The 26,808-nt window shown below is 38.5% G+C and overlaps 1 protein-coding gene across 4 annotated transcripts in view; it reads right to left on the bottom strand.

Annotated features, from left to right (window-relative positions):
* The window catches only part of MGAT4C (MGAT4 family member C), a 663,620-nt gene that overhangs the window by 485,265 nt on the left and 151,547 nt on the right, over positions 1-26,808 (bottom strand). For all 4 annotated transcript variants that reach the window (XM_074941941.1, XM_074941943.1, XM_074941940.1 and 1 more), the window contains exon 2: positions 14,088-14,187. The gene's annotated coding sequence lies outside the window, so the exon portion shown is untranslated. The remainder of the gene's footprint in view (positions 1-14,087; positions 14,188-26,808) is intronic.

The following is a 26,808-nucleotide window of genomic DNA, read 5'->3' as shown; positions in this document are numbered from 1 at the left end:
GTTCGTAGGTCATATATAGATACTAGTAATTTCACAGCGTCAACATAAGGCCCCTGCATCAACTAAGACTACGCAGATGTGCTCACTGTAACTATAAGCAGTGGGTCCTTTTTCCATCAGGATGGAAGAAAAGGGGTTGTTGCCCCCATAAGGGCTCCCTCTGCAATTGGTGGTAAAGGGTGAGGAAGGGGAAAGTTTACCTGGATGGAACAGGAAGCAGGTGCACCAAGTGCCACGAAGGAGGGACATTCCAGGTGATTGGAGGAGGGTGGTATTTTTACCCCGGGCTATTCCAAAGATGCCCTATCTAACTAGGATCAAGCTGTCAGCAGCAGCAGCTCAGGGCTCACAGAGGAGGCTCCAGATGCCTGCACATGCTCACCATAGCAGTGTTCCAAGATCGGGATGGAGCAAGGGGAATTCCCTCCCCCCTCCTGGAAAGCTGGGAAACATAGTTAGCATGGCAGGGGGTGGGGAAGAAATCCCCATACACATGGGAAAGTGTGCAGGACTATGGTGCCTAGTACACAGGACAAAGAGGAGTGGAGGAAATCCCCCAGGCATTAAAGCCGGGAGTGCAGAGCCAGGGTCTCAAAAGGCAAAGGAGAAACTACACATCCACCCCCGGCCAGTAAGGTGGTGATGCCAGACTCACATCAATCACCCAACAGCAGCAGCTGCTATAACAAGATGGGAGACGAACCTGCTGTGGTTCCATGCAGCCTTGGAGCTCCACTATGAGGCAGTAGGGTCAGAGCAATACATTGTCTGGGACCAGATTGGGAAGGGGGAGGGCTGATGGCAGTCCCCCAGATAGGTGGAAACAATTAAGGAAATAATGATGACTTGCACTGTACATTTTATTACCAGATATTCCCACCATTTTAAGTGAATAAAGTTGTGGCCTAATTAAACCACATCCTTTGCCTCCTGTATTTCTTCTGACATGGCCAGACAATTGCTGCTTGACCAAGAAGAGTGTCTGTTCATCTTTAATACACCTTTAATGTTCTGCACAACTGGGCCACAGGTGACTATGGTTGATGTTCAAGCCTCTGGTACTTTCTGTTGAGATAACATCCACAGGTGAGACTGGGCTATGGTGGTCGCAAGGTAGCTTTCTCCTTTCTGCAAATGTAATTACTGTACTGCATTAACCTACAATGGCACTTTATTTCTCTCCCCTGACACAGCCTTCTATATCCATGGAGTGCACATACCCCAAGCAAGTCCTGATAGTCCTGTCCTCCCTGGTGCAAGGAAAGTACACCAGTTCCAATGTCTAGGAAGTCTCCATATCTGCCAAGGAAAGGGTTGATACTTGGGCCTTATCTGGATTCCATCCCTTTTTCTCTTAGCAGTGAGGATGTACAAAGTGAACAGCTTGATTTATGAACACTATGCTAACCATATAGCATTATGAATTAAGGGGAAAAAACTATTTAGATTTTCATAATCAACAGGTTTTAGATGAAAATCACCGATGAAGAGAAAACTGAATGATCAGATGCTATTTTAAAATATTGTTTTAAACATACCAAGTTTATATAACTGTCAGGCTAGTAACTAGGATAATTTTTTCTCATCTAATAATGACCAACCGCCTTCTTGCGTTGAGTAACTGAGTGTGGGCTGGTGATGATAAGCACAGACATCATTGGTGCTTGAGCAGAGAGCTAGTCAAATGGGAGGAAAAGGTAAGCCTATTTTATTTACTATTGGATATTTTTCCAAAGTTACCATTCAACACTAAGTATAACACTTATCTATTCTTCCCACAGGCAATTCCCTGCTCCACTGCCATTGATGTTTGCTACTAAAGCTATTTACAACTCTCCTTTTGTCAGATCAGTACATGCTGGGATGTCCAGAGTGAATGCAGACTTGGAGATTGCACATAGAAGCTTCAAGGGCTGCAACAACAACCAACAAGTTTATTTTGAAGAAAAACTGTGTTTTCTGAAATGTTCTTTAATGTTGGATATTTGGCAGCTTATTGTAAAGTTATACAATGTTTGGTTGAAAACAAATATTCCTATTTACCTTTAAGACTCGGTCCCCTAACATGCAATGTACTACCCTCACTTAAGGTACACATGGCTTGAATATACTGGACTGACTGACAACACTGGACTTTTCAGTGATATTCCACATGAAACGCAGTGGTTCTCATTTCACTTTGACAATATCATTTCAAAATAGGAGCAAGGAAAATCTATGAATTCCAACAAGGCATACCATTAAAAACACAGGAAGCACAGAGATACGAAGACTATATTTCACTTTAATTCTCACTCCAGCTTAATGCAGTTGTGATCCTGTGCTCCCTCATTCTTAATAAAAATGTGTTTAACTTCCACTTAAATGTATGTGAGACTAACAAAGACTACAAGACTAACATAGCCATTATATTTCACATCCCTGAATAGCTAATATGCTGGTCATGTCCTCAATCTTTGTCCATGACTTTGTTTTCAAATTACTCTAGCACTTCCTCGGCCTCTGTTTCTCACTCCTCTGAGTTTCTACACAGTACACATTATTAACAATTTTAGAATAACTGTTCACAATATTAGTGTTATCAGCATACTTTTGTGTTCCCAATGCTGTGATAACATTAAGCAAGAGAGAATTAAAGATCTTGACAACAACCACTATTTGATATTTATTTTTAGTCTCTTGTTTTATCTGTTGTAATTAAAGTGTTGTAAATATAAATGTTTCTAAACAAGATACAGGCTGGTTTTTAAATTCTGGTAAAATTCAGTTAAATACTGCCTCTTTCTCTCTACACTATAGCTTTATTATTTTTAAAAAAGTTATATTGCGCCATGTTCTCTATCAGTCTTTCAGTTAACTACAATGCTTGCGAAGTCAGCGTGAAGTGACAAAAATCCTAGTTAGGCAATACAGTGCACTACTAAATTAAGTACACATTTGAAACATACTGAGCAGTGGTTAGCACAAAACTTTGCTCAATCACAAAAACAGAAGTGAAGAAAGTTTCCTCTGAAACAGCATAAAGACATACAATATTTAAAACCATTCAAAAAGTTCAAGACATGGATGAAGCCACATGTAAAATAATGAGTTATAATATGCTCTTTCTCTTTGCATAGTGCAAGCTTATATCACAAAGAAAAAAAGTTCCTTCAGAACGTGGTATATTTTCTTTATAAAAAATAGTAATTCTAAAAACAACTACTTGTGCTTGCTTGTTGGGTCAATGACACCTTTCACATCTTAGAATGACCTTTAAGAGCTAATCTTCCCTCATTTTCTCTGTCCTCTTTCTTAGTATTAATAGCTCAAAAATAACTTAAGGATGAATGAAAAATCCTTCATATTACCCTTTTAAAGGCAAACACACACACTGGAGATCATAAGGCTAATTAAAGGCCAACATTTCCCCAAATGTAAATGATAGCTTTATTTATTTAGCTGACCACAAGTACAGTTTTGAGAACCACAAAAGTCAGAATTAAACTTTAAACTTTAAATATTGAGTGAGCTCAAATGTGGTTTAGGGGAGAAGTGACATTTTAAGCAGTTGTTCTTTGGTCTACCATATGTGAAGTAAGTTTGTGATTTTTTGTTCCTGTAAAATTCCTAGAGGAGACGTGTCTACATCGCAGTTGACATTAGCTGTCAGATTCAACAGAAGCACCAAGGACTGAACAGATATAAAGAATAAAACTACCCTGATACTTCTATAGGCAATCCTTCCATTTCAGGCTTGAAATATATTGACAGGGTAGTGTGGAGAAATTTGCCCAAGGTGTACTTGTTCTGTGAATGAGTGTAGGATTTCATTTCCAGCTCTTTGAATCTGGCACTACTTACAAGAAGTAAATTCAATTTGTTATTTTAAATCATGCAACACAAAGTCAAAGGAGGAAAATACATCATTAAAGTTTTCTTACTGTGCACTATTATGGCAAATTTTGCAGGCATCACAAGTTAGCATGTGATGTTACATTGCATACTGAAAGGGATATCCTTGCAAGACCTAGGCTTTAGCTTATTTTTTCTTGCTTTTATAAAGTATAAATCTGACTTTCAGAAAGGTTAAAGAACTTTTAAACAAAGTTTTATCAGAAGATCCTCTCTGTGTCAAGTTATCCTCAGACAGCAAAAACCCAATGCACTAGATACAGTTGGCATGGCTGGGGTATCCGTGGTCTCTTGGTGATCTCTGGGTATTATAACAGACCCTAGAGACAATACAGAGACAAGGTGGGTGAGGTAATATCTTGTATTGGACCAACATCTGTTGGTGAAAGAGACAAACTTGCTGAAGAATAACTCTGTGTAGCTTGAAAGTTGTATTAGACCAACTTCTGTTGGCAAAAGAGACAAGATAGCACTTCACCCACCCTGTTTCTCTAGTATCCTGAAACCAACATGGCTACAATTCTGGAGACAATAGGCAAACTTTCCTTGAGGGAATCAGACTGGTACACAACAGCCACAAGATCACTAAAACTGATGTTTGCACCCCTTTCCTCAGATGCACCAAGCATGTCTCTGCCATAGTTCAGGATCTAGTCCTATGTTTTTTAATGGAGTTAGTAATAGAAGCGTAATAGGGTAGTTTGCCCATGGGTTGGGGAGCCTGGGGCTAAGCCAACCCCTGATTAAAATATGAGTCCCACCTTAGGGGAATCAGATGATTCCAATATAAAAGGCAGCAGGAAGCTGCAGCAGGAGAGACTGAGGAAGAAAGCCTAAACTAGAAGGCTATGTTTCTCTTGATCAGAATAAGGTCTCTGTGGATAACAAGACCACTGAAGATGGATATGAGTTACAGGGCTGGTACGATGGACATTGTATTTGGAACACGGAAGAATATTTTGAATTACTTTTGGCTACTGACCCAGTTTCAGGAAAGGCTGTGGATATCCCTGAGATAGACTATACGCCACTCCCACCGGCCCCTGAACAGTGGGAGGGCCTGGTGGAAACACCTCTGGCCACAAAGGGGCACCTGCCAAATGGTGTCCCCAGTACAGAAGTTCTAGAACTATATCAAGTTATGGGCTGCAGGATGGGGTGGGGATTTCTGTCTGTATTTTACGGTTTATATTTGAAGCCAAACTAAAACTGAAAACTGAACCAGCTCTATTTCTCATGCTGACTTCTTTGCTACCATTGACTATACGTGCTCCCCACTTCAGCTGCAGCCCTGCAGTTTGTCTTTGTTAGCTTGTGGGCTCATAGAGCCTTTCTTTGTTTCATAAAATAGAGTCTACATTTAAAGGGGTACTGTATATAAATAATATATTACAAAATAATTATTAAAATAATATTCTGCTTGCAAGCTGACTCCATTTTGAGACTTAATATATGGCTCATTTTCAGATGGAAAAAAGTGAGATCCGAACTGTAACCTAATGGAGTGTAATATTATTATTAGCTAAATCTATTTGACAAAAGCCTAATCAAGATCTGAAAAACTCTTTTTTGGTGTTCCTACAATGCAAATTTAAATTTATTTTTAAAACTGACTTAAGAATGAGCCTTTAGTTAAGCAGTATTTCAATAAATATTACTGTTCTCTGAAAACATGCTCATTTAAATATAACTTATCAACAGTTTTCTAAACTATACACAACACAAGCAATCACATACAATTAAGTTTATTTCATTTTAAAACACTTCTGTCTTCAAAGATTTCAGTGGGATAGTAATATAATAATTTCATAGGAAATTATTTTTACTGTCCTTTTTGTAAACACTACACCCTAATCCTCAAAAACAAACCTTGAAGAAGAAACATTTTTACTAAAAACTTAAGGCCAACAAAGATTTATTACCAGGAGTAGCAACTATTAATGGTGCTTAATTAATTAATTCAGTAACTAGCTTCAAATGGGGTACTCAGTGCAGCAAGTATTCATAGTAAAGGACAATAAAACTTTTTTCCTGCTGAAACTTTTTATCATACAGCTCACAGAAGGTCTCTGGTAAATGCCTGGTCTATGTTAAAACTAAGTTGATTAAATACATTATAAATGTACAGCAATGTTAAATTAAACTGACCAGTTTATACCATGACTAGACTAGATTGTTCCGAGACTTAATATAGCCATGCATGAAAATAGGGGAGTATGTGGATTTTCCCATCTTGAGCAGCCACACAAGGGCTACCCACATCAAAGCTCCTGGTGTTCTTGAGTTGTACACCAGATGCTTTGCTTGGGGAGCAAAAAGGTGAGAAGGGGATGGTAAAGAGCAGGGATTAAGCCAAGCACCCAACCTCACCCCGTGCATCAGCCAAAAGAACTGACTGTTTGTGGGATGGTGATGGTATTCTGCACCTCATAAAAGGAGTGCCATATATATCTGGCCACCCCACCACTACAGCGGAGACTGGCAATCACAATGCTTTCTGGTGCTTCACTTGGGGCAGTGTGCCTATGCATCACCTTTTAATATGGGCAGTGTACAAACAGCACAATCTAACCGTGAGTAAGCAGTAGCTCCGACCTAAATACATGAAAGGAGGGAATTCTGAACTGCTACAAATCCTATACATAACAGAGAGAGTGCAACAATCTTCTCAAGGTAATTGGAAAAAGTGAAAGAAGGTGCCTATCCTTATACTTGTTTTTAAGACAGCTCATCAATTTGTCTGTCGTCACTGGTTCCTAGGCTTCTAATTTTACAGCATTTGAGTAGAGAAATATAAATTCAAGTTCATAGTACATATTTTGTATTCTTTGTTCAACTTGTTTACAAGGCTGTATCCATGCTCCAATCAAAATGAAATGTGTTCTATCTGAAATATCAGGTCACTTGGGAACCACATGTTCATGTTACAATATGTAGTTTTATTGTTTTAAGTGTGAGGTGACATTTCTAGGCTAAAGACTTCCTACAAAAAAATGCAACGTACCATTTGTGGATTTTTTTCTGGCTAGGAAGTAACTGAAAAGACAGTAAGAAATTTTATACATAAATACCCAAATATGCAGATAATAGAGTCAATTTAGGCAAGTCTAATACTACATTTTAACTTACTAGAGAACAGTGTGATTTTTAAAAAACCAGTGACACATTGCACTGCTAGAGTACATTTCCAAGCTATGCTACAAACTGTAATAAGTGAGTTAATTGGAGACCGGTTTTATCAAGCAAGAAAAGGTCAAATGGCTTTTGGTGATTTGTTTCTTACACAGAATCTTCCTGCCCTGGAAGCTAAGAATAACAGAGTTGGGAAATTAGATCTTGTGACAAATTGAAGAATAAATTAGACAATAAATATAAAACTAGGTTAAAAATCAAACAAGCTATCAATTAGGACTCTCAATCTCTAATGTTTAAGTGGCTATTACTATGTAAAGAGAAGAGAGAGGATCTTTCTTGGAGCCCCAATTTACTATGTGGGCAGACTCCTGAGCCTTCCTGGAATGCTATTAAAATCAAGGGAGCCACATGGAGCTAATTACAGGATTGTGACCTTGTTTTTAATGAATCAGATGAAAATAATATGACTGTTTTGTGTACATTTTAGTTTTCAATTTGATCATATAGTTTATTTCCTGAAGAAGACCATCATCTCCCCTTATTTTTCATTATTACCATATTATCTAGATCATCATTGTAAAGTCAATTGAACAGCTACAGATTAGCAAGTAATTATCAAGGAAGTGACTTAAGGTCAATTTTACACTTAGCTCATAGCCATAAAGATGCAGATCAGTCAGGAAAACGCTGGCACAAGCTTATACAATTCAGAAAATTCGATCAAACCCAATTGTCTGGAGATCTAATAAACATGTGATTCAAAATTCTGTACCTTTATCTTGACAATTTCTTACTGGGGATTTCCATGCCACTTGAAAAAATGACTATTCAGCTTTTAAAGACAAACTCAAATAACCCTATTCACTTAAAAAAATAAAAGGTCGATGTTTAAATATGAAGTTTTCTAGAGAAATCTTTACATAAAACATTTTATTTAATGTCAAAGCTACAGAATTTTAATTTAGTTGAAAGTGTCCTCATTTATTTTTCAAATTTCATCAGAATTTTTAAATTCCAAAACATTCTGACCAGCTCTAAGTAGCACCAACTGGTGACTGCCAACACCATAGTATTTCACTATACATGCCATCAGAAATAACTTCAGTATTTCAGATATTTTTTAGTTGCCATTACTAAACGTTGACATTCTAAAGGCAACCACTGAAACTTCCAGTCGCACTAAGTGATTTTGACATTGCTGTTCTATGAAGAGCAATATTTTTGCTTTGTCTTTTGGTTATGTTTTATTCATAATCTTTATGACGTATGACAACCAGATTCTTGTGCTATGCTCCGAGAAGTTACAGTTTTTCATGATGCTGATCGACAATGGTTGGAGAAAATATCACAGACTTAAAATATCACTATTGCTATGCAAGGAAATAAAGACAATGAAGATTATCATTGGCAATTGTACCGAAGTAGAGTGAAATAAATTGACAAACACAAACATGCTTAGACTAGTGCTATAGCAGCACTTCACTGCCATTAACATTTCTTATTAAGGGTCTGAATGATCGAATATGGCAGACAAAAGTCTTTTCCTGACAGACATTGTGACCTGTCACTTACACATGCTTGGTCAGATGTCCTACAAAGAATTTCTGTTTGTGGAGAAGCCCACACATCACTATTCATTATATACCTTGTTTTTAATGTACAGATATTCTGCCTTTATACAAAGTGTTTCCTTTGAGTGATATCCTTTCTTTAACAAAGGGATAAGACATTAATATTCAAATAACAGTTTCAGCTGGTTAAGGTGTCTTTCTAGGCTAAACATGTACCATCTTGATACTCGGAGTATCAAGTTTCCCTGATCATTATCAATTCCCCATTTCCTTCTCCACTGCAAATGTTTGCATTAACATCCACCCCCATTTTTAATTCCTCAGAGCTAATTACATCTTTAGTACAAAAGTTTGGTAACTGAAATCTTCCTACAGGGATAGTATCATTTATCAGGCCTTCAATGTTTCACTGTCTATATTTCAGTTCAAGGCATAACCCATAAGCAAAACATTGAGAAACTCTAGGGAACACAGAAAAAAGAGCCCTGTAGAATTGGAGCCCCTCAGACATTCTTTAAAAATACATTTTCAGGAAATGAGTTCACTATACAGAGGCATTCAGTCTATCAAACATCAACTGAAAAGGAGAGTGAATGGAATATTCAATGACTTTTCTCAATAACAAAAGTAATAAAAAAGCTATTGTTGACAGTCACCCATTTTAGAAGGTAATACTACTATTTGTGAGCTGAGCATCACATTTCTTTCCTCTCTTCATTGAGTGTCGTTCCCTGCCATTGAGTAACTGAACTTAATTTCTCAATGTCAACACCTCTGCTAATCCCTACATCCCATGCCAGTTTTCAAAGCAGACTATTTGTTTTGCAGGGAATGAGTTTAATATTTTACTAAGTCAACAGATGAAAAGGAGTATTTTTCCTTCTCCTCCCTGCCTACATAATTTCAATATAAAAGAGAATTACAGTAAAAGTAACTATTTCTCTATTTATTCAACATCAGTTAACTGGGAAATTGCCTTTTTATTCTCCCTGCTCTGTCTCTCTCACACACTTTACAGGTCAGCATTGCAAAGGTGGTATATTAAGCTCACCTCTCAATTTCTCTTTTTTTTTTTTTTTTTCAAACTCGCAACTACTGCTGCAAGAAATGACCATGCTGCTCCTGCTATCCCTCTATGTAAGGCATCAATATTCAAAAACTCACATCTAATAACTGCCTTTGGAGTGAGGCATAGCAGCTACCAATCATCCCTATTGGATGCATCCCAGCTAAGCAATAACCTTCCAAGATGCAGTATTTTCTTTCAAGACAATCCCATAAACCAAACGCTTGATACATCGATTTATTAATCATAGTTGCAATCATTAAAATAATGAGGATTAATTGCAAGTAGGTAGGGTCAAGATATGATTTAGAGCCATTCACTGACCTTATTCTGAAATATATAGGAAGAGTTACATGAACCACCCATAAAAGGAAAACCTTAGGGCACCGAATTAGCCTTTTCAGAACATTTGTGGCATGATGTGAGATGTTACCCTTTCGGTCATTCTTATCATTTCCCAGTATTGTTTCTGGAGTCTTCACAAACAGAAGCTATAATTTGCTATAATTGTCAGTAATCTTATCATAAAGATGCACCAATTACGCTTTTTGGACATCTCCAAAATATAATAAGTTAACAGCAAAAAATGTTTGATTCACATTGGGAGGTTCAGCTTGAATGTTCAGCTGGGTGGGGGAGGGAGGGCGGCTAGATCTGACCCCAAATTGAATTCAGTTGTATTGTAGCCATCTCCTTCCAGCTTTACACCTGAAGCAGATGGAAGCAGATTGTATCAAGAGATCAGCCCTTTCAAATTACAATAGTTTATGATACTCATCTGCATTTTAATCAGATGTAAAGGATTTATTCCTGAAATACATCAAGAAAGCCTATTTTCACCACCTGGCAATTCATCTGAGAGTTTATAGCCAATCAAGTAAAATATGTTGCACATTTTCACTTTGTATGTCTTGCTCTCTAGAGTATGCAACATTACATGGATATAGGTGTCAGTGATTGTATTAGCAGTTATATATAATCCCATCAAAATAGGGACCAGAAGGTGATTTCACACCCAAAATCCATTTTATTAGGGATTTATCTGGTGCTCGACAAAAGAGCTGATCGTGTGGGTTTCATCAAATAATGCCATTTTATTCAAAATGCAATACCAGAAGATAACTCTTATAGTCAGAGAACAGGCCAACTGCATGACTGATAGATAACAGAACTGGTTTACTGTCTGTGGCATGCTTCATCCTGTAACCAGTGATGGTGTGAATTGGAATTTAGTCTTGCTGGGTCAAGAAGATGCAATAGCACAAGTGCAAAAATACAATTTTTACAACCTGCAGAGGCATGTAGTATTGTCCCAAGAGACAAATATCAAAATGTTGCCCTGTTGAAGTTTACTGTTTGGATTAATTCTGCTTCACCAACAAAGTTATACATACCAACCTTATTATTCATAAACTAACGGACAACCCAATATTGTGACAGAAGCAATTAAGTGCATTATGACATTTGGTTAACATGACTGGTTTGATTTTTTTAAATCAAATACTATAAGAATTAGATTTTTGGTATATCTTTTTGCATACTGTATTAAAAGGGAAATAGAGCTGCTGCTAATGGGGAAGTATGAATAAAAAAGTGAAGCAAAGTACAGAGTTTATGAAAGGAATATAGTTAGGAACATGACTGACTTGGCTAGATTGAAAGACACCATCATTTCCTAGCAAAAAAATAGAACTACCTTAGCATTGGTTTCTAAATGCACTATATAATAATAATGTGAGCTATTTTTAATAGCTATTTTTTAAACACCAATACTATAAGTACTCCGGACTTATCTAACATGTTAGCACTTCACATTTGCAATACACTATGCACGCAAGAAATTAATTTTTAAGTTCCACATTGATCTATTTACATTTTTCAACAGGAACAGCCATCATGGAACAATGGTCCAGTTAGACAAGAATCCCAGCTTTGACAATGGCCGTTACCACAGAGAGAGGCATAACACCACTACAATGCACCTAATGGTTGCTGAGTTTAAAAGTAAAAGGTAGTATTGCTAATACGAGTTCTAAATCTGTTTCCCATCTTTGCTGTTTTAATTTTTTTTGGTTGTTCTTTGCATTTCTTTAATGGTCATGAAAGCAAGGGACTGATGGTGCAGGTAGAGGTTGAACAATTTCCCACACAGGTTGTCAATTTTAAGTTGTTTGAAGAAGGGACCTTGTGTCTCATTTCTTGATCTGTATACTTGTACTAAGTCTAGAATGTTGTGAACATCCACAGCACTATAATAAATCAGCAGCAGCAGCAGCAGCTCAGACTGCCAATACCTCTGCTATTCCAGTCTCTCCACACAAAAGACTCTGTTCATTAGTAATTTTGCTGCGATTATGTGATGCAGACAGATATCCTATCGGTCTCATTAACCTTGCAACCCAAGTCAAGTTTGAACCTCATTTCGCATAGAGTTCTCTGTGTTTTGACAAACAAAAAGTCAAATACTGCTCGATACCTATACCCCAAGAAGGTCTTTGCAAGGATTGAAAGTAACTGTGAGTGTGACTGAGACTGTTAGAATTCCATTGGCTTCTTTCATTTTTGTCCTCGTTCATACATAAGATCACTACCATTGTTCTACTCTACTACATCACCACATTGTTGGGTACCACATTCAGAGAAACCGTTAAAATGCTTTTTTAGTTAACAGTTTTCCAACCAGTACTAGCAGGATATTAGTTAACTACATTGTAGATGGTCAGAATAAATCCACTATACGTCAAGCTATGTATTTATTCTACAGCTTCACACAGTTTCGTAAAAGCCAACAGTCCCTTCTTATATGTTAACCTGATTATGTCAGTAGTACCAGTATAGTCATGAGGACACTGGTGAGTGGTTTAGTGAAACACGGACACATGGGTGCCAATTTACAGCTATGTTGTCTAAACGATACAGCTATTTCTTCCTCTGAGAAGAGTAAAGCTTTCATCAACTGATTTTACCAGAACCATGAAATGTAATTGGATTTTTCTACGTCAATTTTGAAGCGAACTGGCAGGAGAGATTTAGTCAGAAATAAAATAAGAATAATACTGAGAAGAGAAGTTGGCAGTAAAGTAAAAAGGTACCTCGCTAATATCTGAGTATGTCAGTGGGGAAAAAAAAGTCATTCAAGCAAGGCTTCATATTAATGGCACACCCAAATCAATCTAGAATAGAATAATGCGCAGGTGGAGTATGTGCATAATGTTGATATAGCATTTCAGAAAAAAATATATGTCTCAAACAATGTGATAAAATCTTTTAACAACAGATGACAACCTAGAGTTTAGAGAACATTTAAAAAAATCCTACTTTATCAGTTACTTCAATATTCTCAACACAATCAAAGAAATGGGGTCTATCCAGAACTAGATTTTTAAACATTAGGATTATATATGTACACACATACATGCTCCCTCCACAATCATACAATATAGAGAAATAGCATCTATAAACCTAATGTGACTGCAATATATTTCATATAAATTAGTTATTGTCCTGAATGACAACCTTCTGGAACTCATTAGAAATATACAATGAATTTATAATTATTCATTTTTTCCTTTGAGACCATATCTGATTGGCAAATCTGTAAGGACTGAAAGAATTACGTCCTCAAAGAGTTAAAATATATATTGAATTCATTTCTGGGTGGAGCTAGTTTTCTTGCTGGCTGATCTCACCTAAGCTGTAAAACCTCACATGAATCACCAAATTCTGACAGGATGACTTTACCAGCCCTGTGCCTGTTTAGCTCATACAACCCCACCAAACTCTTTGAGAGACCTCAAAATGAGCAAGAGCCCATGCTCTTTGCATCTGATGCAAATGCAAGAAAATCCCACCATCAAAAGACTCCTTCTTCAAGTGCACTCACTTTGTTCACCAATCCAAAGCCAAAGTGGGAACAAGGAGCTATACAGACTACCCAATCTTCCCCCTTACTTTCTGTCAGACCTCAGGGATTGTGTGACTTAATTCACACACAGGATGTTTCAAACTTACTCTGTCCCCACTTCCTGGAGTTTGCCTTTTTTCTAACTTAAAACCAACACAAGTATAAACCTCAGCAAAATCTTCTTCTTGAATTTGGTTGTTTCCAGGCTCTCTCCATGCAGGAGCCCTCTATCTCTGCACATACCTCAGAGGAAAGTAACCTTTTTAAACTCCTGGATTGGAGCTATAATGCTCTGTGTAGGTACACATACATAAATATTAAATTTAGCTGTATTTTAAAAGGTGGGTGGGTTAAAATGAACTTAAAATAGATTCTTCTGATACTGTGTATACACACACACAGAGTATTTGATAAAGGCATAAAACAGGTTTTGTTGCCAAACCTCTCCACCCCTCCCCACCCCTCTTCTACAAGTTCCTCTCTACTTTAATACTAGAAACTGAATTATCTCAAGTACCTTTTTATCTTGCAGATCCCAACAGTCTTTGGCAGGCCTGGAATGTCATGTTGAGGTTGCAGGCTGAAACCCAAGATGCAGCTGCTGTGCTAGCCAAAGTCTGGAGAGAAAAAATGAAAAACCATATGAGGCTTTCAACAAACCCCAGTAACTGCAGAGTAAGTGCAGTACTGTAAGGTCCCCTTATGTGCCACTATATTAATCTCTATGACATTGCAGAGGAAAATAGAGCCATTTGGCTGACCCATACATAATAGAAAGATGGTGATCAGTATGTGTCATAAAAATAAAGGGAAGGGTAACCACATGTCTGTATAGAGTACTATAAAATCCCTCCTGGCCAGAGGCACAAAAACCTCTTACCTGTAAAGGGTTAAGAAGCTAAAGTAACCTGGCTGGCACCTGACCAAAAGGAATAATCAGGGGATAAGATACTTTCAAACTGGGGTGGGGTGGGGTGGGGTGGAGTGGGGGAAGGCTTTGTCTGTTCCGTGTGGTTTTTGCCGGAGGCAGAACAAGAAAGCAAGCACTCCAACTCCTTAGTAAGTATTTAGCAAGGAAATGCATTAGATTATCTTTTGTTTTGGCTTGTGATTTTCTCTGTGCTGATAGGAAGGTGTATTCCTGGTTTTTCTTTTTGTAACTTTAAGGTTTTTCCTAGATGGAAATTCTCTGTGTTTTGAGTCTAATTGCCCTGTGAGATTATCTCCCATTCTAATTTCACAGAGGTGCTTCTTTTACCTTTTTTCTTTCTAATAAAGTTCTGTTTTTTTTAAGAATCTGATTGGTATTTTTTAGTGTCCTAAAAACACCAACGCTGGTCTGTGCTCATCTTGTTTATTCTCAAGCCTCCCCAGGAAAGGGGGGTATAGGGCTTGGGGAGATATTTGGAAGGAATAGGACTCCAAGTGTTCCTTTCCCTGATTCTTTGTTAAATCACTTGGTGGTGGCAGCGTTTTTCTAATCCAAGGTACAAGGGAGAATTTTTGCCTTGGGGAAGTTTTAACCTAAACTGGTACAAATAAGCTTAGGGGGTCTTTCAGGTGGGTCCCCACATCTGTACCCTAAAGTTCAGAGTCGGGAGGGAAACCTGACCGTATGTGTTGGCAAAACCTAGCCAAGTAAACTGTCTTCTTTGGCTCTATCAGAAAATTGCTTGCTTATTACATTATAAGGTAATAATTTCTAAGCAAAATCTTTCAAGAAGTTAAAATGGAAAACATATGCTTTTGGGACGAAATTGCAGAACTGAAAATCAGAACTTACAATCTGTAACTATGGAGCGATTACCGCCACTCCATAATTAAAAAATGGGATTTGTATGCATGTGGATTATTATGCCATAGAATAGGAGAAGCAGTAAAATGGTAGACAAAAGTAATCAGAGTCTTCAGGCCCACCTCAAAGAAGGAAGAACACATCATACTTGCACATGTTACCTCCCTCTCTCCTCCCCAGTTCTATGGTGAAGCATTTTAGGGCTCTATCCTAACTTTATGCACGATAACAGTCGATTGAGCATTAGTTAGAGCTGGTCAGAACAATTCTGATTTCTCCACCCGAAAAATGACAGTTTGTTGAAAAACATTTCATGGAAACATGTCAATTTAGAAGAAATTGAAAAAAAAAAACCCAGACTTGAGTGTTTGATAGGTTTGAAATATTCTGTTTAAACTTTTGCAATATGTTTCAATTTGCCATTTCAAAACAACTTTTTTTTCACATTTTAAAAATTTTATAATAATGTCAAAGGTAAAAATGTAACAAAATGTAACAAAATGTTTCAAACAGCAACAAAAAAACAAGTATTTTTCTGAATTTCACTTTGTGGGAAATTCCATTATTTTTTGTTTTCATTTCACACTGATATTGCAGAATTTCTCAGGAAATCAGTTCTCACTCAGTTCTACAAGTAATGTAGTAATGTAACTATTAAAGGAAAGCAGGATATTTGCATTTTTTAATGCAAAAGCATAATGTGAAATATTTTATGTCTCTTATGGCATAAAATATAAAATATATATTGTAATAGGCTGAGTGTGACTGCTATTGTTGAGGTTGCAATGAGTCACCATTATAAGCCCTGTTTTCTCTCTCTCTCTCACACACACACTTTTTAATATGGAGATATAAATGTTCTTCCTTTGCTGACAAAACACCATTTGTGTTTCCCAGGAGTAAATGAGAGTCTGGAATAAGGAGCTGCTGATTAACTTCTGAAGACTCATTGGACAATTTTGGCTCAAATGCTACTCTGATTATCCCTCTGAAAAAGTAAGCTAGGTTCAGCAAAAGATAGATACTAAGAGAAGAATTCATTTGTATGCCAGAGCTCAGCTGGGTTAATTTTTGACTCTACAAGATGTGGGCTGGGTGGTGACACTACTGGCCTACTGGTGTGAGAGAAATGCTAAAACAAAATACATTTTTCCTCAATATTATATTTAGTATATTGATAGTACAGCACAGTGTTCAATTTGTACAATTTAAGATGTGGGTGATTATGGGTATGGTTGGTTGAAAGTTTTCTTTTATTTTTTTTTCCAGTGGAAAATGGCTATTTTGTCAAAATGTTCTTATTTTGAGAAGATTTACACTTTAGAATTAGAGCTAGTAGGAAAAAAACAAACAAACAGTATTTTTATCCCATGGGAAATTCCATATTTTGACATTTGTTTTTGTCCCAATTTAGCCAAAATATCAAAATTTATCAGAGTTCTGACTTGAAATTTTTCTGAAATGTCAAAACATTTTGTTGTGGCTCAGTTCTATATTGAACTGGTTCTATCAGAGCTGCCACAGTGCCTCATGCCCCTATTCTCCACCATGGGCCAGATTCAGTGGATGGTCTACATCTCTCATGGATCTTCCTTCTGGTCAAACCATGAGGGTGCATTATTGGAAATATAGTCCAACTGGGAGCCCTATCCATACAAGAGAATGAGGACATGAGGGTCCTGAACTGCAACTGCCATGAGGTCCTACAGCAGCTCAGGCAGACACAGATTAATATACTGGCCAAAACCAAAACATTTTGATTTAGTTCTACAAACAGAAATGTGTTAATTCAGGTTGACTCCACCTGAAATGAAATACCACATTTTATTTTCCCACTGGGAAAAAAAATCAAAATATTTTGGTAAAACTGAAATTTCCCAAATTTTCAATTTTGCAGAAACTGTTTTTTCACTGAAAAAAAAAAACATTTTGATGGAAAATTCCCAACCAGATGTATTCAGAAATAATGTTATGAGCCTCAGAACTATTGGACAGGGATAACAGAGAAGCATTCAGAGAAGGGGTAAACTAAATCAGAAGTGTAACTCACTAAATCTTTCAGGAGCCTCTTCCAGTATATCTGTATATCCAGTGGAGAGAAAAGTCTCCAGAGTTGTAAATGAAATAAAATAAAAAGGGACTAATATACCTTTGAAACAACAAAAGTACTAAATTACATCCACAGAAGAATGAAATTCAAGAAGTTGGGCAAAATATAAGAGAGATCTCAAACAAAATACAACTGTAGGGGGCTTGCAGATTTCTAAGTGGGGAACAGGACTGTAATATATAACCTGAATTCAGATTGGCCCCCAAATGCAGAATGTAAACAAATAATGCCTTGTAAATTTATATAGAGAAGAGAGAAAAATCAGGAAGAAGCTTGACCCCCTCCTACTCCCACTGATCTCTATCAGGACTGCAAACTACTGACAGACTACATATAAGAGGCAGTAGCATCCCCCAAAAGCTTACTGTACAGTTGCTAGGAAAATACAACTGTGTTTATTTTTAATTAAATGTGTTTAATGAGGTTCTACTCCACCTGCTGCTCTATATACACCTCTCTTCTAGTTGGGCGTGAGAGGGAAATGTTAGGTCCTCATCCTGTCTCAAAAACTATAATGGGTTAATGAGGTGGCAGTGGCTTTTGCTGGCATCTTCCAAAATATAATAGAGACATGCCTACTTAGGAGTCCCAGAAGACCATGGGGAGAGAACTATCCAGTAGGTAGATCAGTCCTGTAAACCCCTCCACCACCCCCACCCACACCCCCACACCTTTTAAATGATGATAACAATGGGGTTCTTGAACTTTAATTACTGTTTGAGAGCCTAATTCTGAGTTAGTCTGTTCAAGGTACTAGTAACATCTTTTCACACAGTTTTAGATACTGTTCCCAGTAGAAAGAACACTTCTTCTACTGCTACCATCTCTGAATTCAGTAGTATCAGTCCTCTTCCTCTTATCCTGGGAAGTTCCAGCATTTGGTACTGAATAATCATATTAGAATGGCATATTAGTTACCTATTAACTGGTATTCAGAACTGAAAACCAAAGTCAAATAAGAACAGGGATTGCTCACAATAATGTTTACATTACTGCAGAAATACATCTTTTGTCATTGAACCTGCATCCATTTGGAGACCACTATACATGATTGCCAACCACCTGGTTCAGAAATGTGCTGTCCTATGGCACAGCTATTCATTCTGAACCAAAGGTACTGTAGTAAACATTTTCTGAGTTTGAAAAGCCAGTTCATAAATATTCACTTAACAAATGTAAATAGCTATATTCTATTATAAATCATACTCTATAATCACGTATTCTTTCAGTGGGAAGGGGGGAAAAGGTGCAGTTCCAAGAATTCAGGATAGTTTTAAAGATTAAGCATCCCTAATAGTTATTATCCCCAATAATTTTATTACTACTACTTGCAGAAAGTAACTGAGGAAAGTAGTAAGGGGAAAGAAGAGAGGACATGGAAAAATATAGCTATTTTATAAGTAAATGTATAGAATTCACATAAGCAATTTGCAAACAGAGTAGGAGAAGGGTTTTCTGATTTAGTGTAAAGCAGTACCCCAGTTCAAAAAGATAATTATGTTGAGCCACAAAGTACTAGTGACCACAATAAAATTAGTGTTCAAGATCCTTGTTGGAGAAATAAGAATCTGTCACTATGACACTACACTGCAGAAATGGCAACAAGATATATAACAAAGCTAAGTAAAAACAAACAAACAAACAAACATCAAGAAGTAAGGAAATTAAATTCATCAGTCTCAGAAATGATTCTACATAAGAACAGTGGACAAAATCCTATCTCTACTGAATGGCAAAACTTTCATTTGCTTAAGTGGGGCTAGAATTTCACCCAGTAAGTCACACAGGGCTACCAGTGGAAGACAATTTTGATATGTTCACACTTAAATAGAGATCATGATCAAATATTTGTAGGCTATTTTTGTGGGGCGGGGAGTTGGTCATAAGAAGGGAACTTTTCTTCTTTTAAGTGACTAAACACACTGCCCAAGTGTGTCTCATTAGAGGGGGACAAAGACACAGAACACACACTTGGGCAGGTTACATGACTATCAATTTAACAGCTATTAGCAATCCAGCCAGAACAATATACATTTTGGCTCCAATAGCAAGTGCTTGGTGATACATTTATTAAAATCCACAGTAATTGTGTTCTACCCTCTTAAATCGCCTCTTACTTATTTTAATGTCCCAAGGGTTTGCATGAGGGCTCAAGATTTTTGTTACTTTGCTTTTTTCTTCTTTTCTTTTTGAATGTTCTGACACTTCCTGGGGTATCTGGGCTGTTAGGCATCTCACCAGCACCCCACCATTAATATGAGGAAGTCTTGTCTGTGCCTGCTGTGGATCAGCTCCCTAAACTCTGCACTGTCTGGTAACACAAGCACTGCCTTCCAGGTCTCTGCAGACCTCATTCTCTCTGTGCAGGTCAGAAATAGTCACACACCAACCCACCATGTCCTCTGATCATTCCTCAAAGTGTCCAGCCCTTTATCCACTGAACAGTCACAGAATTACCAGGACTGCTGTTCCCAAAGGAACAGTACACCACAGCATATTAATTATACCCTAGAACATAGCTCTGCTAAACATACAGCACTAAGATACATTTCTAGTGAAAACAAGAATAAGTTTATCATCCAAGAACAGAGATTTAAGTGATAGTGAGTAAAAATGTCGGAAACTAAAGGTTACATATAAAATAAAGTCATAATGTGCTTTACAGAGACTAAACTTAACCAACAAGTTATCCTCCCGTTTAAAGAAGCTCATCTCACCCAAAGTTCTCTCAAGCATTTTCAACCAAGCCTGCTGGATAAACCTTTTTCATGAAGAAAACTCACTGTCCGTTTAATTCCTAGCTGAAGGATGCTAGGTGCCCTCTTGCCCCCCATATATACCAAAAACAAACCGTTGATGTGCACCTCAAGATAGGGATCCCTCCCCACTGTTTACCTCTTCCTGTTATTTTTATCTCTTTGAAGTTTGCACAATCCTTCATTAGCATTTGGTTCAGACTGGTGAGCGGAGGGCCATTGTGAATGCTCATTTTACATATAAACAGACAAATAGATAAACATTTCCTGCATGACAGAAAACCCTTTTTTCCCCACCTTTCCTGGTGACCAATCCCTAGACACAGACGTTAAGAACACAATTTTCAATGTATACATATATATATATATATATGTATATAATTTCCTTACACAACATCCATACATGTGTTTTGCAATGATATTGATGAGCAATGAGCATATGCTTCTATTAGAAAGAGGTCACGTGACACTCTTTTGATGAACTAGAATGTAAATACCAGACCAAGGAGATTTCTGTAACCCTCGTGCACCCCTTATGCCTTCTGCCAGTTGGCATCAAAAGGTACGTGGGTCACAAATACTAATGTAACAACATTATTTCAGGCATTACAAGGAAAAATTGTAATAAGTAAAAGGGAAGAGGCCATGGAAGTTAGTTGTGGTCCAAGTCCTCTGACAAATATCTTTCAAATATGGATACCAGAATGTGCTATTATTTGTATTTCATAAAATGCATTTTACATTCAGTATTCTATCCACATTTTATTGCCATTGCATGGGAGTGGAAAGGATGCAGATTCCTCTTACAAGTCTCTAAGCACTGGAAGGCATCCCTTGTACCTATAAAGTTCTGCAGAAATGTGAATGGAGTTCCCTTCCAAGACCTGGCTGAATGGAGTTCTCCACACCAGCAGGAAAAGAGGCAACAGGCTAATCCCACAGCAATTTTCCAGTCTGAGCCTGCAGAGATTGAGCGGCGAGAGGAGTAGCAGTCTTCGATGAGGGCAGCCACACCATGGCAAGCTGCTTGGATAGAGGAGTTGGTGAGGACAGCTTCCTTTGATGACTTTGACCTCCTTATAGACAGACTCACTAAAGAGCTGTCTGCATAAATTGTATCTGGGAGGAAGGGAACTCAGGAGAATACACCGACTGCTCACAGAACTCCTGTGTTGAGCCATAACAAGAACAACATGAGGAAAGCCAGGAGAAGGACGTCACTGCTACGATCCAGCAGCAGCCTCCAGAATCTAGCAGCTCTACAAGTCAAACCACCCTAAGGCTATAAGAGAGATCCTCAACAGGCCCTCATCTTATTGTGAACACCAGTCCAAGAGACTGTTCTTGTACTTCAACGGTGTGTTTGACTATGTAGCTCAGAACGACATGCAGCGTCCAGGGTGCCTTCATCCTTTACCTGGGTTGACTATGCAGGGGACCTGGAACAAGACTTTACAACATGGGAAGTAATGACCAGACTTACAAAGACCAAAAACACAGCCCCAGGAAAAGATGGCATTCACTATAACTTCCTGAAAAAATGACACCCTGGTTGCCTGGTATTAACTGCCATTTTCAAAGAAATGCAAAAAGTTCTGCTGTACTACCAGCTCCTGGAAGAAGTCTATAAGGGTGCTTTTCTACGAGAAAGGCAAGCGAGACAACACCAGCAACTGGAGACCCATCCCTCTCCGTTCCACCATACACAAATTGTATGCCAGTTGCGTCGCAGCTAGGATCACAGACTGGTCGATGAACAGAGGAGCCATCAGCTCCACCCAGAAAGGCTTCATGTCATGTGAAGGCTGCTGTGAACACAATTTTGTCCTTCAAACTGCCATCCACACTGCCTCCATGCCCTCCTGGCCATGTGCCATAACGTGGCTTGACCTACTAATGCTTTTGGATCAATGCCTCACCAGCACATTTTTGCCACACTGCAAGAGTTTGGGATGTCTGAAAACTTTCTCCAACTGGCCCGGGAACTTTATGAAGGTTGCACCACCACTATCCGCTCCATGGAAAGAGAGATGCCTGAAATTCCTATCTGTAACAGTGTGAAGCAAGGCTGTCCCCTCAGCCCCATTGTTTTCAACTTAGCCATGGAGCCGCTTATTCGAGCAATCTCCAACAATCTAGGAGGTTTTGACCTGTATGACAACAGAGTGAATATCCTAGCCTACACAGATGGTCTGGTCCTTATTGGAGACAACCCTGAGAGTCTCCAACAAATGCTCGATGTCCCAAGCCAGGTTGCCAACTGGATGGGACTCTGCTTCAATGCCAGGAAGTGTGCATCCCTGCATATCGATGGCAGTAGAAGGGACTTGGTCCAGGCGATGCCATTTCAGATCAGGGTGAACCCATGATCTTCCTCGAAGATGGGAAAGCATACCAACATCTTGGCATGCCCTCGGATTTCTGCATCCAGAAGACATCTGAGGATACCATCGTGGAGATCCTACGAGATGTGGCCAGGATCGACTCCTCCTTACTGTCACCATGGCAGAAGATCAACACCTTGAACACCTTCCTCATCCACTGTATTTCATTTGTCCTGAGGGGATCTGCTGTGGCAAAGGTACCTCTTAACAAGGCAGACAACACCATCAGGCAGGTAGTGAAGAAGTGGATGTTTCTTCCTCAGACAGCCAGCAATCAACTGGTGTACATCTCACACAGGAAGGTCGGCACCAACGTTCCTCAAATGGGTAATCTGTGTGACGTTGAGGTGATCACTCACACCTTCCGACATGCCTGGATGTCATAGTAAGGAACATCGTGGAGAGTGCTGTAACAGCGCTGGTTCTGGTGGGACCCAACTGAGAGTGCCAATTCAGGACAAATTGCTTAAAGCAGGGCTGTTACAGCCCAAGGCTGGGGTTTCTATGCACACTAAGGAAAACCAAACAAGCCAAACAGAGAAGACTTTGGTTTACCCCACTGGCTAACTACAAGTCATACAAGCAATTCCCTTAGACACTCCAGTTTTCCAGTATCACCACCAGTGCCACTCATTATAGGGACAAATGGTTATGAAAACCAATACCCCAGTAAAAGAAAAAAGGTTCTCTCAATCCCAAAGGACCAAGCCTTACACCCAGGTCAATATACAAATCAGATCTTACCAACAAATCACGCTGTTGCCAATCCTTTAGAATCTAAAATCTAAAGCTTTATTCATAAAAGGAAAAAAAGATATAGATGAGAGCAAGAATTGGTTAAATGGAATCAATTACATACAGTAATCACAAAGTTCTTGATTCAGGCTTTTAGCAGTGATAGAATAAACTGCAGGTTTTAATCAAGTCTCTGGAGTACATCCACAGCTGGGAGGGTCATCAGTTTGTAGATTTCATTTGTAGCAAAGTCCCTCCAGAGGTATGAAGCAGGATTGAAGACAAAATGGAGGAGCTGCAGCAGCTTTTTATATTCTCTTGCCATGTGGTCTTTCTTTCTTTGTCCCAAAGACAAGCTGTCCATCACATGGCCTGGAAAAAACCTCACAGTTCTGTCCATAGGCATGTCCCTGCATACCTTGCTGAGTCGCAAGGTGTGTCTGCCTTCTCTCAGTGGGTCAGTTGTATAGCTGATGGTCCTTAATGGGCCATCAAGCAGGCTAAGCAGAATTGACACCAACTTGTCTGGGGTGTCACCCAGAAGCATAGCATAAGTTTGAAATACAGACAGTATAGAGCCATATTCATAACTTCAACTACAAAAATGAAACACATATATAGATAGCATAATCATAACCAGCAAACCATAACATTGTCTTAGACACCTAATTTGACACCCTTTACACAAGATTTGGTGCCACTACAGGACCTTGGTTGCAACAATGATCTATATGGTCCCAGTTCACGTCAATAACATCACAAGATGCAGGATGCCATCAGAAAGTGAATTGCCAAGACCCCCTCCAACCAAGATGTTGCTGAGAGGCTCACTGGAAGGCAAATTTTGAATAGAGGGGGAGACTTCTTTATTCTGGACTCTGCCCACAATGCTATGTGACGACTGGAGAAGCACATTGGCTGCGACTGGATGTGGTGTGAGAAATGTCAGGAACTGGGAATCCTGGTGCCATGGGTGAAGAATACAGAGCACACAATCATCATTCCAAGAGCTAGAACCATGCTGGAAATGACCCTGAAGGATGCCATCCGCTGCCAGTAAGTGGAAAACCTGAAACAGAAGCTGGACCAGGGCAAGGCCTTTGAGGTGAAATGCAAGTGAGATACCAGCAACCACTTCCTCCCCAGGGGCTGCTTCACTTGATTTGCTGACTGGAGGTTCATCCACAGGGCCCAGCTCAACTGCATCCAGCTTAATGGAGCCATCCACCATGGGAATCGGGACAAGTGATGCAGGAAGTACAGCTATGCCAACGAGATGCTACCCCACACCTTGTGTAGCTGCAAGTCCCATTCCAGAGCCTGGCAGCTGCATCACAATGCCATCCAAGATCGCATGGTGAGAGCCACCCCGCCACCCATGGGGAAGTTTACTGTGAACTCCTCCATCCCTGGAATGGACAGCCAACTCAACCTAAATCCTAAATGCTCAATTACTGAGGGACAATCTACACTTATTCCTATATTTGCTTTCTACAACCAACTATCTGTATAACTTTTGATGAGTGATGTACCCAAATACTCGGATGCTAATATCTAAATTGTATCATTACATTTATTATTCTTATTTGGGTTATTGCTGATTACGTACTATATATATTGTATTAATTTTAAACCAACCTTTGTACTTTGGATAATTTAAGCACTATATCCAGATGTACAGTCTTTCCTTAACCTGTGTATTATATATTTTTAACATTAGCTTTAATAAAAAAAATCATTCTATGTGTGTGTATATGTTTATGTATTGGTTATCACGGTTAAAGTACAAGTGAAAATGGAGCCCCAAAATTGCATATAATGGCTGCCTATGGTCTCATAGTCATCAATTGTTTATATAATTTTCTAAGTAAGGGGAAAAAACATTTCCCCCACATGTTATTCAGTAAGGGACATTCCTGTGTGCATATGTCCCAGAATATACTGGTCACATTATTTCTATTGCTTATGAAACCTCACTACCTCAAATGCAAAAAATAATTTACGACAGTGTCTCTCACTCTTGAGATTGTAACCCCCTACTTAACGTAAAAAAATGTTCATGTCTGCCTTTGAATTTACTATAAGAGTAAAAATATATCAATCACAAACCTATACCCTTTATTTCTGTGTTTCAAGAGATTGACAGAGAATACCTGACCTTTAAGGGTGAAGGGAAAGGGAAGGACAAGGGGAAATGAACATTTTCAGGACCTCGAGACCCCCCTGATTGCCATTTGGGATCCCTCTGGGGGTCCCCAACCCTGGCATAGAAGCACTGATCTAAGATGTTTCATGTTCATGTCTGCCTTTGAATTTACTATAAGAGTAAAAATATATCAATGACAAACCTATACCCTTTATTTCTGTGTTTCAAGAGATTGACAGAGAATACCTGACCTTTAAGGGTGAAGGGAAAGGGAAGGACAAGGGGAAATGAACATTTTCAGGACCTCGAGACCCCCCTGATTGCCATTTGGGATCCCTCTGGGGGTCCCCAACCCTGGCATAGAAGCACTGATCTAAGATGTTTCTGTTATATTCCAGCAACAGAAGTGTCCCTCCATCAGAAATCCATGTTTCTGACCTGTGATTTAACTACAGGGGGAAATGTGCAGTCCTGGGTTGAACCAGCCATCTATTGCTATCAGAGATTTTGAAAAAGGGAATGTATATTCCTTAACATGCCAGACGAACATGCAGCAGCAGACCAGAGCAACCTCTAACTCCTTTTAGACTCCTATATGTACTAAATGTTTAAATAACTGAAAAAAAAATCTTAAAGTGCTAGCTACTAATTACAATGCTGGATAACAACAGTAGAAAGAAAACTAAAAGGATGTCCTGCGTTAATTGTTTGTCTGAATCACCTGAGAAAATGCTAACAGGTTTTACACTAAGACAATTACTATTGCAGGGAGCAAACAAATATTGCTGCAAAAATAGTATTAATAAAGTTTAATTCATTCGTAAATTCAGTTATACAAACTTGCCTGCACCTTTACTGATTATTAATAAACAAATTTCATATGCATGTTGCTTAGAAAATATAATAGGGAAATGTGTATGTTTTAGTTGCTTATTTAATTATATATCTTTATTTTAATATCTTCAAACTAATTGAAGAATTTCCTAGGAGATCTCTGTTTTCTGTCAGTCAGGGACAAGCCAAAATGCATCAAAGAAGATGGAGGTTTTAGACAAAGGAGGTATCAAGTGTGTTTACATTGGAATGAAGCTTTGTAGTTTCTATTTTGCTTTAACATTCTATATTTGCTTTTATACTATGTTTGGAAAGATGCATATAAATATTAGTTATTGTGATCCCTTTTTTGTATATCATTCAATAGGAGTCTTTAACTGCAAATTATAAATGTACTTCAAATAGCACTGTATAAATCTAGGAACCATTTGGTCAAAAAGGCTAACAACCACATAACTGTACATTTTTTCTTCTCCAA

This window comes from Natator depressus, chromosome 1, assembly GCF_965152275.1.
Source record: "Natator depressus isolate rNatDep1 chromosome 1, rNatDep2.hap1, whole genome shotgun sequence".
Taxonomy (NCBI): Eukaryota; Metazoa; Chordata; order Testudines; family Cheloniidae; genus Natator; species Natator depressus.
The sequence above is the reverse complement of the archived record's forward strand: the minus strand, read 5'-3'. Positions and strand labels throughout refer to the sequence as shown.